This window comes from Pinus tabuliformis, chromosome 8, assembly GCF_031772625.1.
Source record: "Pinus tabuliformis cultivar Carrire ecotype Pingquan chromosome 8, CPIR1, whole genome shotgun sequence".
NCBI lineage: Eukaryota > Viridiplantae > Streptophyta > Pinopsida > Pinales > Pinaceae > Pinus > Pinus tabuliformis.
Genome location: NC_142294.1, coordinates 628165393 through 628178426, shown reverse-complemented (window position 1 = coordinate 628178426; position 13034 = coordinate 628165393). Strand labels below are relative to the sequence as shown.

The window sequence follows — 13034 nt, the reverse complement described above, 5'->3', positions numbered from 1 at the left end:
AAAACATTGATCAGCTGACAGCTACAAGAAAGCAGAAGTGAAAATATAAATAGCAGTGAATTAAGAAGCATCAAAACAGCGTGTTATGTACAGACTAATGATTATGAAAACAGAAACGTAAGGAAATCAAATAACAACTATACAGGGCTTTAGTGCGCAGGGGCCCTCTGCCACCTCAGCCAGTCAATGAACAGTCACAAGAACGAGCTCAGCAAAGTAGTCTTCTCATGTATTAAAGCAACAACATATATAAAGAAAAGTACAGTGGGGTAATAACAACAACAGTTCAGAAATTACATATCAAAAAGCTCCTACACAGCGTTCATCAACGCGTTATTTATAATGAAAAAGTGCTGAAACTAACTAACTGAATCCTACGCTATTGACTGTGTTGCCAAAGACACGTAGATCTCCTCAGCCGAGATTTAGTGTAACTGTCATCGTGTATATTAAATCTTCGGAGTGGTAGCTGTTGGATTCAGGTTACGGGGATGATCTCCAGGTGTGCTGGTGTCTTCGTGGGCTGAGGACTGTGCCACGTAAACGTTCACATGCTCAAAACAGAGACGTGCCACCGCTGAATTCCTTGGTTGGCTTTGCCTTTGACCCTTGTTGACCGTGACCTTCCATGGATGATTTGGCTGATTTGAAGGGACACGTTCCATGTACCCGTCACCTGTAGCTTGCCCATGTGGCTAGTTTCTTCATAGGACACCTGTAGCATAGCTTTTAACAAAATAGCTGCGGAATCCTGTGCTGGCTGCGGAAACCTGTGCTGGCTGCGGAAACTGACAAGTTTCTGTAGCTGCATGAACAAAAACTAAACCAAACAACAGTCATAAGCATAGTCAGAAAACCATGTAAAAAGTTCTTTTTAGACTATAATGCAATGATTTAATAGCTGGGTGGATGAAGTAAGTGGAAAAAGAAGGCTGAGAGGGTGTATAGGAAGGTGCAGGTTTGAGGCTCAACATTAAGCATCAGTCATCATCACAAAATGCAACTGTTGGTATTAGACTGCCCCAACAGAGGGGAAACCAGTCCAAGAAGCTTTGAAGACTGCCCCTGTTATGAGGGAAACCAACCATTGAACCAGAATAACTATTTCAAAGTAGACCTTGGTTTTCCAAAATGAACAAAGAGGAATGAAATCCTGAACCAAAAAGACAGGGACATAACCAAGTAACAGTATGCTATTTCCACCTAGCAGAGAGTCAACCAGAGAATTCAAGACACTTGGCGTGAAGACAGAAAACATCCAGACCACAAAACCACGAATCATAGAAACATATCCACTTGGAAGTCGGACACATTTGCGAGAGACCAAAAACCACAAAAAGTGAGACGAATCCACCTGGGAGCTGGAGACCTTTGCATGAGGCCACGTGTTAGGCTAGTGGTTCCTCCAAAGCTGGCTCTTCCTCAATTCGGTAGGCAAACTGATACCAATCATCATCCTCTTCAGATGCGTCGCGACCTTGAACAGTTGGAGAATCTATAGTGCCTTCAGCATCCATCTGTCGCTTACCAGCGTCCCCAGCTTTATCTTTGTCATGCAGAGCCTTACTGCTTTCACCTTGTTGCTTGTTGCTGATCCCATGACTACCTGTCTCTTCCTTGTTTTGCTTGTTCCCAAAACTGGACAGAGTAGCTTGCGTCGCAGACTCTTCCTTGAAAGAAATTATGATGGTAGCAGTGATTGTATGCATGTTTAGTGAACTGCAGAAACGAAATTGTGTGCTGTGAGGGCCAGAAAGAGGAGGGAGTGGGAGATCCACAGTGTGGAAAACATTGTCCCTCCAACCTCTCCCAATTTTGGTATTCGAGTAGCTATGAGTGGGGTTAATAAGCAAGTTGGGAAATTCAGTAGTTGAGTCCGGGGAGTTAGAGGTGGAACTGGTAGAAGCTCGCGAGCGGTTAAAACCTCCATGCCTACTGCGCATGCGGTGCCTGAGGCGAGCCATGGCTGAATTGATAGCAGAAGAATTGGAATGAAGGTGACGATGAGCGGTAATAGGGTTGGGCGAACCACAATCAAGAAGACAATGATAGGAATGTGAAAAATGAAAACCATTACCAAAATCTTGACAAGGGAGAATTAGGCAGCGACTGCCTGTTGCAGTTCTGAAACACGGTTCAGCCGCTTGTGGAGGACAAATGCCATGGAGAAGGGGAGGAGTAACAAAATGGTTTGCAGGGGCCATCGTGTTGAAGGAGGTGAGCTCGTCACATCTTTCGGAGTCAATAAATGTCACCTGCAAGGTGTTTTTAATCCATCTGCGGTGATTTCTTAGGACGAAGCACTTAGCCGGATGGCTTCCCAACCCACCGACGATCCATCTTGTCATTTAAATGCCGTTGTTGACACCCGCATCCGGGTGCGTTTCCTCTGCATTTTCGCTTTCCTTTTGCACTACATCATTGAAATCCTACAATTGATGAGTATTGGTTATAGTGCTAAGAGCTCCTACATGAAGAGTCTTACCACTCTCAACACCAATGTTTGCTAGGAGGTCTACTACTTTGTTACCATTCCGACGAGTGTGTCTGATGGTAACTGCTCTATGAATGAGTAGCCACTGTTCAATCTGTTCCAGCCTTTACGCCAATCTCCAACTGCTACCCACTTTATGTGCTAGAGTTCCCTGTAAGATCTGGTTGATCATGTTAATTAAGATTTGAGAGTCCCCTTCAATTATGAGTGGGAAGAATCTATTGTTCTGAGCTAGGAGAAGTCCTTGCCAAATTCCTTAATTCGGCTAAGTTATTTGTATCCAAACCTATTGACCCCATGAATGTTTGGAGAACATTGCCCTTGATTTCTAAATATTCCCCCAAATCCTGCTTTACCTTGTCCCTTTTATGCTCCATCAAAGTTGAGCAGTACCATGTGTGGTGGGGGTGGAGTCCATTTGTTAGGTGTATCTCTAGAGGGAGGGATTTTCCTTAGGTGTACCTGCTCATGGTTCCATTGAATGTTCCAATTCAGCCATATATTTTGTTCCTGTGGTGTGGATGGGAAATCATCATCAAGCCACGTTTGAAGCGTCAAGGTTTCTCGTATGTTTTGACATATATTGATCCATAGAACTTCTATGGGAGAGGAATGGTCTTTGAAGATGCGGCTATTTCTCTCTTTCTAGATTGTCCACATGAGGAAACCTGGTATTAGCTTCCATAAGGCATTTAAGATTTTGCTTTTATAAGGGTGAGGTGCCCAAGAACGAATAGTGCTGGCTGAATTCTCCTTATTTCATCCATCTCTTTGACATCTGAAGCTAACCTTCTCCCAAAGTTGGGTTGCTAACAAACATGAGTTTAGGAGATGTTCCTTAGTTTCTTCTGCCTGTTTACAATTTGGGCAGATGGAAGGTCCGTGAAAACTCCATTTCCTTAGATTATCCCAAGTAAGGATTCTATTTTGGCACAACAACTAGAGAAAGGTGGAGATTTTTGGCCAAATTGGTGGTTCCCAAACTTTGTGCCAGAGGCTATCCTTGACAGTATGGTCCCTTAGTATTATATGATATGCTTCCTGGGAAGTGACGGTACCTCTCGTTTCATAATCCCATCTGATGATGTCTTTCTTATCTGATTGGCGAATTTTCCTGTTTGAGAGTTCCGTATCCAGGCTATCTTTGATGGATTGCGTGGCTTGCCCAAGAATAAGGTTCGAGCATAACCATTGCCTATAACCTTGGTTGTGAACTTCCTCCCAAAGTTGATTTACTTTGATTGTCGGTTGCTCTACCCAATCCTGAAGCTGGTGGGGCGTGAGTAGGTCCTTCAATTTTGGTCTTTGCTGCCAATAGTCCTCCCAAAACCTCGCATTATCCCCATTTCTGATTTCCCAAAAACTGTGTTGTTGGATTAGATCTTTATGTTGTTTGGCAACATTCCAAATTAGAGAGCCTGTGCCAACTTCTTTGAGCCAAATTAAATCAACCATTGGTCTATTATGAGCATACTTAGCTGTCCAGAGGATAGCCCAAGGAGTATATGGGTTCGAGAACCATCTCCACTAGATGCGCACTCCCATGACCTCGTTGTTGTGCTGAGGATCCCGTAATCCAGTGCCTCTAGAGGATTTTAGGTGACAAACTGTTTCCCACTTTACTAGAGCCCATTTTCTTTTTTGTTTCATATTCCCCCATAAAAAATCCCGTTGAAGATTTTTGATTGCTTTAAGAACCCATTTGGGTGCTGCCAGGACCGTGAAGAGGTAGAGCGGCATAGATTGTAGCACTGCCTTGATTAGAACTAGGCGACTTGCCATATTGAGAGCTCTGAAGGTCCATGAAGAGATACGGGCTTCCAATTTTTCTAGGAGAATTTTCTAGGATGAGTGCTTTATGGCAGAGGCTATCATTGGAGCTCGCAGGTATTTGGAGGGCAAAGATGTAATTGAGAAGCCCAAAATTCTGGCTATGGAGGCTTGAGTGATGGGAGGTGTGTGAAAGAAGAAGACTTGCAATTTTGATTTGTTAATGCAGGCGCCAGAGGCATCCGAAAAGTCAGATAAAATTGATTTCAGCTTACGGGCTTCCTGGACCGAAGGATGACCAAATAACATATTGTCATCCACAAATTGTTGGTGGGTGAAAGCAGGGGTATTCTGGAAAGAAAGGCCACGTAATTGCCGGTTTTGAAGGGCATCTTTGATGTAACGTCCAAGACCTTCTTCCATAATAACAAATAGAAAGGGTGAGAGAGGGTCCCCTTGTCGGATACCTCTGGACGGGTGGAAGGGGGTGTAGGGGGTCCCGTTGACAAGAATTGAGAAAAAGGTAGAAGTGACGCGACTCATAATCCATCTTACCAAGGGGGGGTAAAGCCAAAGGCTAACAGTATTTTTTGAATATATTTCCAGCTTAAAGTATCGAAAGCTTTTGAGAGGTTGATTTTAGGAGCATACCTGCCTTTTTGGTTTGCGTTTGGGAGTGAATGATTTCATGAGTGAGAATTATGCCATCGGTGATCTGCCTTCCTTCCACGTAACTTGATTGCTCCGGTGATATAAGAAGAGGAAGTATGGGCTTGAGGCGTGTGGCGATCACTTTGGAGACAATTTTATACAATACATTGCATAGTGCAATAGGTCGGAATTTGTCCGAAGTCTGGTTGTTCTCCTCCTTAGGAATGAGGGCGATGAAGGTGGCATTCAAGGATGGAAGCATCCATCTATTAACTCTGGACTCCTCGACTACTTGCCAGACTTCCTCCTTGATTAGATCCCAGAAGTTGTGAAAGAAGTCTGAAGTGAAGCCGTCTGGTCCGGGTGCTTTCCCAACTTTGAGCTGTTGCATAGTTGTCTCCACTTCCTGTAAAGAAATAGGCCTAAGGAGTATTTGATTGTGTTCCTCAGTTACGATCTTAGGAATAATCTTGATGATCTTCTCTATAGCTGGCAGTCGATCAGTCTCCGTTTCTTGATGCACCCTCCGAAAGTGGGTGAGGAGTTCCTGTTCTATATCTTCATGCTTCTCTAGATGTTCCCCTTGTCGATTTTGGAGGAGAGTAATGCTATTGTGCATTCTCCGTTGGATAGTGGTATGGTGGAAGAACTTTGTATTGCGTTCGCCCTCTTTAAGCCATCGGATCCTCGATTTTTGTCTCCAAAGAATCTCTGCCTGTCTTGCTCTTTCTGAGATCTGCATTTGTAGTTGATGTTCTTGTTCTGCTATGGTTTCTGATTTTCCTTCAGCTATGATTCTTTGCTGTAATTTTTGCATTTCTTATTCAAGAGTGTTTTGCGCCTGAAAGATATTTCCGAAGGTAAAGCAATTCCACTGTTTTATTTTTTCCTTGATATGTTTTAGCTTTTGTTGGAGCTTGTACATTTTTTCGCCTTCTGGTGGTGTGAAATTTCTCCATGTCTCTGTTATCAGGTTATGAAAATCGGGGTGATTCAGCCAAAAGGCTTCAAAGCGAAAGGGCTTGAGAACATTGTCTCCCGGTCTTTTCCAATGAAGCCTAATAGGCCAATGGTCCAAGCCAGAGAGTGGCAATATAGAGGCCAAGAGATCCCCACCAAGATGTATTGCGTTGTCAGAGATCAGGAATCTGTCTAACCGAGATGCAATTTGCTGGGCATCTGCACGCTTGTTGTTCCAAGTATAAACGCCATTATTGAATTCCATATCTATAAGCCTGTTGTTATGAATGTAGTTTTTCAAGTGTGTGCTTTCACAGTCCAGCTTGATCCGTCCTCCTCTTTTTTCCTCCAATCTTGTAATCATGTTGAAGTCCCCTCCTGTGATCCAAAGTGGGTGGGATCTTTCTGAGTTGATCTGAGTTAGGGTGTTCAATGTGTCTACTTTGTTTGTTGCCTCCTGGGGGAAGTAGACATTAGTTAAGTGTCCATGAACATTTGTCCCTGTTAAATGAAACTTGGCCTGAATAAAGTGCTTACTGGCATGTATGTTGGTAAGTGTTATAGCTCTATCATCCCAAACGATGGCTAGCCCTCCTAAGGCTCCCATGGCTTCCACCACCACTTCTTTGCTTCCTAGCCATCCTTTGGCAAGGATCTGATCCAACGTTGTGGAATTACACTTGGTCTCTTGCAAGAAGAGAATTTGAGGCTTTTCCTGTTGTAGCATGTTCCTTATTAATCATCCCTTCCCCGGGCTGTTGAGCCCTCTGATGTTCCATGAGATGAGCTTCATGATTCATGATTGGGAAGGGGATTTTATATAATTCTTATTCTTAGAGTTTGATCCTACCTAACTTACATTGAGATATATCACCACCTTCCTGGAGAAAAATGCATATGCCATATCTAAATGTTGGTATTTTTGTATTCAAATGCTCCACCTTATTGTGATATCAGAGATATTATTTTATTTCTTCAAAGATTCACTTAGCTCTCTCGAGACACTCATAACTTATGAGTAACAAGTATACTTAACTACCTTCTTAGAGATTAACATACACCAAGTTGCTTGCCTCTTACATCCAATCCTCCAACACTACTAGGAAGAGGCCCCATGGCTAACTTCAAAGGTTACATAAACAAAATTTCAAAAGCTTAAATTACTCCCTTAACATCATGATCATTACACTTTTCTTTATGGCCTTAAATGTTAGAAATGCATCTCTTAAGCAACAGGAATACCTCTTTCTTTTCAAGCTTCATTATCATTACAAATATGTTACCTACTAATATACGCCTAATGATTTTTTCTTCATATTTCTTCTTTTAAATCATTTTTTTCTTTATTTCTAGTGTATTTTAATATTCACATTCTCATCTCCATATATTCATTCTTAATAGTTTTTTTAATATTCACATTCTCATCTCTATATATTCATTCTTAATACTTTTTCAAACCAACAGTAGTTCTTATAAATATTAAATATAAAAGTGGTCATTGTATTAAATATAAAGTTTTGTCTTAAAATATTTTTGTCTCAAAATGCTTTTGTTTTAAATATAAAGTTTTGTCTTAAAATAATTTTGTCTTAAATTGTTTTTGTCTTAAAATAATTTTGTCTTAAACTATTTTTGTCTTAAATATAAAGTTTTGTCTTTAAATTTTTGTCTCAAACTATTTTTTTCTTAAATATAAAGTTTTGTCTCAAAATATTTTCGTCTTAAATTATTTTTGTCTTAAATATAAAGTTTTGTCTTAAAATATTTTTGTCTCAAACTACTTTTGTCTCAAAATAATTTTGTCTTAAACTATTTTTGTCTTAAATATAACGTTTTGTCTTAAAATATTTTTGTTTCAATCTATTTTTGTCTTAAAGTTTATATTTAAGACAAATCAATTGATATTAATTTTTAATATAAAATAACTAAAATAAAAAAATGATTTTTTGAAACAAAAGATTTTTTTTGTCTCAAAAAATGTCTCAAAAGTGCCCTTGGTGTAGTCGTGAACTAATGACATAAGTAAATAAAGAGTACAATACCTTATAGGCTGATACCACCAGTCTAACAGTTTTGAACGAGAAAGCATCCATATTCAGAGGCTAACAAATTCAACACTGCAGTAGGATAAAAACAAAATCAAAAGAACCACACCTTAATTTACTTCAAAATTTCCCCAAGGTTGTATACCATATTAAATTTTACATAACTTGTAAGTATTTTTCAGATTTTACAATAAACTAACGGTACATACCTCATAGGCTGATACCACCAGTCTAGCAGTTTTTGAGCATGCCATATTCAGAGACTAACAAATTCAACACTCAACACTGTAGTAGGGTAAAAACAAATTCAACAGGGATGTTATTGCTTTTCTCAATTAGCAAGCAAGAGCAATCACACAGGAAAATGTAAGACCATAAAACACATAATTCATCAAACCACATATGGTTAGATGCCAAAGGCGAAAGTGGTAACTGACCTGGTAAATTCTAAATGCGAAAGTGGTGACTAGACCCTGATAAATTCTAAAGGGGAAAGTGGTAACTGGACCCTTGTAAATTCTAAAGGCGAAAGTGGTAACTAGACCCTGGTAAATTCTAAAGTTGTTTTGCAAGAGAGTGAAATCCAATGCTAGTAAATAGGTCATTAAATTATGTCATCGACAACAAGAGCTTGAAAGAGTATAGCAGCTAGCTTTTTGTGCGGCCATAGCCATGTAGTCTCCATTGCCCAATTCCCATAATGTTCCATTAATTCTCAACAACCAGATCTTGAAAGAATATAGCAGGCTAGCCATAGCCCTGTCATAGCCTTGTAGTCCGTACTCCGTAGGTATAGAGAAATCCGATTGGATCACCCATGATTAGATTTTTGTAAACTCAACCTTAGTTATAATAAATAATTTTGGGGATTAGTAAATTCCGGTACAATAGATTTTTACGGTTTGGATTTTTAATTAAATGTCAGAATGACGGGACCTCAATATATTTTAGATGTCAGATTTGACATGCAAAAATTTTCACCAACCGTAAAATATGTGCTAAAACTTAAAATACCAGCCCTGCTCTTAACCATTAGACCCACTCAAGCTTTATATATATATATATGCATACGTGTCTTCCACTTTCACCATGGTGTCCACATTAAAACCTTACATAACATTCAATATATAACCCATATATGTTAATCAAACAAAACACTTGGCATGAAGTGGGCCCTCTACGGCCCCTCCAAACATCCATCCCTTTACATATACTAGGGTGGATCAATCTTAAATAGGATCTAACATGAGCTCAGAAAAATCATGAAGATTTTTTTACAAACACACATTATTTAAATATTTTATATAATTTTTTGTTTTTGAATTTTCTTTTTACTATTTTGACCGACTTAAAGAAAAGAACACAATTTCAATGACGAACACCCCATTGTAAAATGGTTATATATTTATATGTTGTAAAGAGATATACCTATTTCCTAAACCATATTTCGAAAGAAGACAAACGATCCATGCGGGTACGAGTAACAGCGAGGGTTTAGACATGATCACTGCTTGAAACCCTATGTTTCTGTTTCTTTTCAGATTCTGATATTATTCTCAACTTCCTGGAGTTCGACAGTCCTTGCGAAAGCATCCATGAAGACGGAAAAAATGAAACCAGAAAGAAATCCCAGGGTTTTTATGGATATTTTAGTCGATGGTGAGCGAGCAGGAACCATTATATTGGAGCTTTTTGCAGATATTGTGCCTAAAACTGCAGAAAATTTTAGAGCACTCTGTACAGGAGAGAAAGGTATTGGTAGAACAACAAAAAAGCCTCTGCATTACAAAGGATCCACTTTTCATCGAATAATTAAAGGATTTGTGGCTCAAGGAGGCGACTTTTCAAAGAAGGATGGTACTGGAGGAGAAAGTATATATGGTGGAAAATTTGCGGATGAAAATTTTCACTTACGTCATGATGGCCCCGGTATTCTATCTATGGCCAATGCTGGTCCGCACACCAATGGTTCTCAGTTTTTTATTACTTTCGCAGCTGCACCTCATCTTGATGGCAAGCATGTTGTCTTTGGAAGAGTTGTGGAAGGAATGGATGTTATGAAGAAAATTGAGCGGTTACCTACTGCAGATCGAGACAGACCTGTTGTTCCAGTTAAGATTTCCGATTGTGGTGAAGTCTCTCCTGGCAAAGATAATGGTATAGTTTCTATTGATGAAGATAAAAAGAGAGGAAAGAAACTGAAGGCCACAAAAGAAGCAGTGTCAAGTGATGATGATAGTCGGAAAATGCGTAAAAGGAAAAAGCATAGGAGGGTGCGCAATGACCGAAGAAAGAGGAGGCGTCGCCATTATTCTTCTGATTCGGACACGGATTCAGATTCAGACACCTCTGACAGTGAGTCTGATTCGTACTCTTCATCAGATGATAGTAGCACTTCAAGTAAAGATGACAGGGTGAGAAGAAAGAAGAAATCATCTAGAAAAAGCAAGCATAGACATACAAAGCGATGGAGGGACTTGAGCAGGAGCCAGAGTGAGAGTCCTCGGAGGGTCTTGAGCAGGAGCCTGAGTAGAAGCCCCAGAAGGGTATTGAGTAGAAGTCCTCGAATGAGTTCGAGTAGGAGCCCAAGTGTGATAGCTCGCAGGCATTTAAGAAGCCCAAGTGTGATCACTCGTAGGCCTTTAAGCGGGAGTCCACGAAGGAGTTTGAGTAGACATTCACGGCAAAACCTATCCCAGAGTCCCCTGAAAAGTCGCAGTCCTCCAAGCAGAAGGTTGTCAAGAAGTCGTAGTCCTGTTGTTGATACGAGTACACTCCCCACTCCAAGCAGAAAGTTGTCAAGAAGTCCTAGTCCTGTTGTTGATAAGAGTACACTCCCCCCTCCTATTCAAAGTCAGACTATAGCAAAACCTGGCCCAAACATAGCCCACCTAGCCCAAAGTCCCCTGAAAAGTCGTAGCCCTGTTGTTGATAAGAGTACACTCCCCCCTCCTAATCAAAGTCAGACTACAGCAAGAAGTCGTAGTCCAGAGGGCACACCTAAACGTGTGCGAAGAGGTCGTGGGTTCAGCCAGCGTTACTCTTATGCTCGTCGTTATCGTACTCCTTCTCCAGACCGCTTTCCCCCAAGGTCTCGTCGCGTCAGTGAAAGGAGTTTTCCTGAAAGGGGCAGATATTCAAGTTATAGGAGTTACTCTGAGCGCTCTCCACCAAGGCATTACAGAAACTCACCAAGAGGCAGGACTTCTCCAAGGTACAGGAGGAGCAGGAGTCGAAGCATGAGAAGAAGTCGAAGTCTCAGCCGCAGTCGTAGTCCTGCAGATGAGCGCCCTCGTGTAAGTGATCAGTTGCGCTCTCGTCTTGGTTCACGAGATTCATACGAAAGTAGTAGAGGAAGGAGGGGCCGGTCCCCCTCAAGGAGCAGAAGCTCTTCTACGTCAAGATCATCCGAGAGCTTGCCTGCGGACAATCGTCGCACTGCTTCTAGTGATAAACACAAATCAGGAGATTTCCCCAGGGGCAGCGGTCACCAGCAGCTTCACTAAGCAAATCGAGATCTCGAAGCCGAACACCACCAGGAAATGGGAACCTTGTCCCATATGGGAATGGAAGTCCTGATTCACGTTCCAAGTAATCATGTAGTATGTAGAAGTAGAACTCATGGTCTACCTTAGAAATGTAAAAGAAAGGTTAAGCAAATTCCAGGGTTTATTGATCTGTAGGTTTTTCCATGTTGAATTTTCCTTGAAACGTTGCAAATAGTGTGCATTGTAGTAACTGACAATATTATAATCCTTGGTGATTTAGTCGCAATCGAGATTGTCATTTGGGTTTTTTGATAATATGAAAGATATTTCGTAAACCATATGTGGGCCGCCAAACAGTTACCACACCCGCAGTTGCATAAACTAACCCTCGTAATTCCACGAGCCCTACCATCCATTCCGCGAGCCATTAATGGGCCTATCACCTAAGAAATATGGGCTTATGTTTTATACCCGGCAACGTTATTTAGGGCAAAGAAGCCTTACCAATATGGCATCTTCCATTCATCTTTAATTACATATGCCATCTTCCTATGATCAATTCATATACTTCTCTGAATTATTTTTCTCAGCGCGTGCTCCAACTTGCCCTCCATTCGTGTTTTTCACGTGTACTTCCATTGATCAATTCACATCCTTCTCTCTACCTGCGCTTCAGCTGCCCGTCCACTTGTCCTTAAGTCGACCAAAAGCTGCACTTTCAACCTAATCTCTTCTTCGCTCCTTCACTGTACAGACCTGCAAACACTTCATGGCCATACGAAATAGTATCGGGATTCGGCGGTGACATCATGTGGAAATGATCTTATCCTCAACCTGTACGTGCCAACTGCCTTTCAGGGTGCAAGAGTTGTTCCGGAAATAATTAATAAGTAGACACTGGACTTTCCGATTTGCTTTTGAAACAAAATCAATGTGAAAGGATTATGGGTGGTATTACTTTTAAAATTATTTTAAACACCAAAATTCCAGAGAGTGGAGAGAGTGGAGCTGTGTTGATGGTTGTTCTTTTTGGATTTGTTTTTTTGGTTTTTGAAATAAAATAAAAGTTTCATAATTAGACACTTCACTTTTGGATTTATTTTTGTTTTTGAAACAAAATCAATGTTAAAGGACCCTGGGGTGGGGTGGTATTACTTATAAATTTATTTGAACTACTAAAATTCGAGAGGGTGGATTTGGTGATGGTTGTTCCATAAAGACATTGTATTTTTGATTTGATTTTGCTTTTGAAACAAACTCAAAGTTTCATAATTAGACATTGCATTTTTGGATTTGTTTTTTGCTTTTGAAAATGTTCAAGGACCATTAGGCGGGACTACTTGTAAATTGATTCCCAACACCAAAACTATAGAGGGCAGAGTTGGTGATGAGACTTGTTTTCATATTGCTTGTATACTCCTACACTAGAGGGTATGAGTGACACAGGTGTGATTTGTATCCTCCTACACTACGGGGTATGAGTGACACGTCATAAGATTTGAACACAGGTGTGACTACTTGCAAATCGATTCCAAACACCAAAACTCCAGAGGCTGGAGTTGGTGATATGACCACTAAATCTTATTAACACACTCAAAAGTCACCAAAACTCCAGAGGCCGGAGTT

The 13034-nt window shown here is 40.7% G+C and overlaps 1 pseudogene; it reads left to right on the top strand.

Annotated features, from left to right (window-relative positions):
• Window positions 1-9384: 9384 nt before the first annotated feature.
• Window positions 9385-11530, top strand: LOC149237068 (uncharacterized; annotated as a pseudogene).
• Window positions 11531-13034: the final 1504 nt, after the last annotated feature.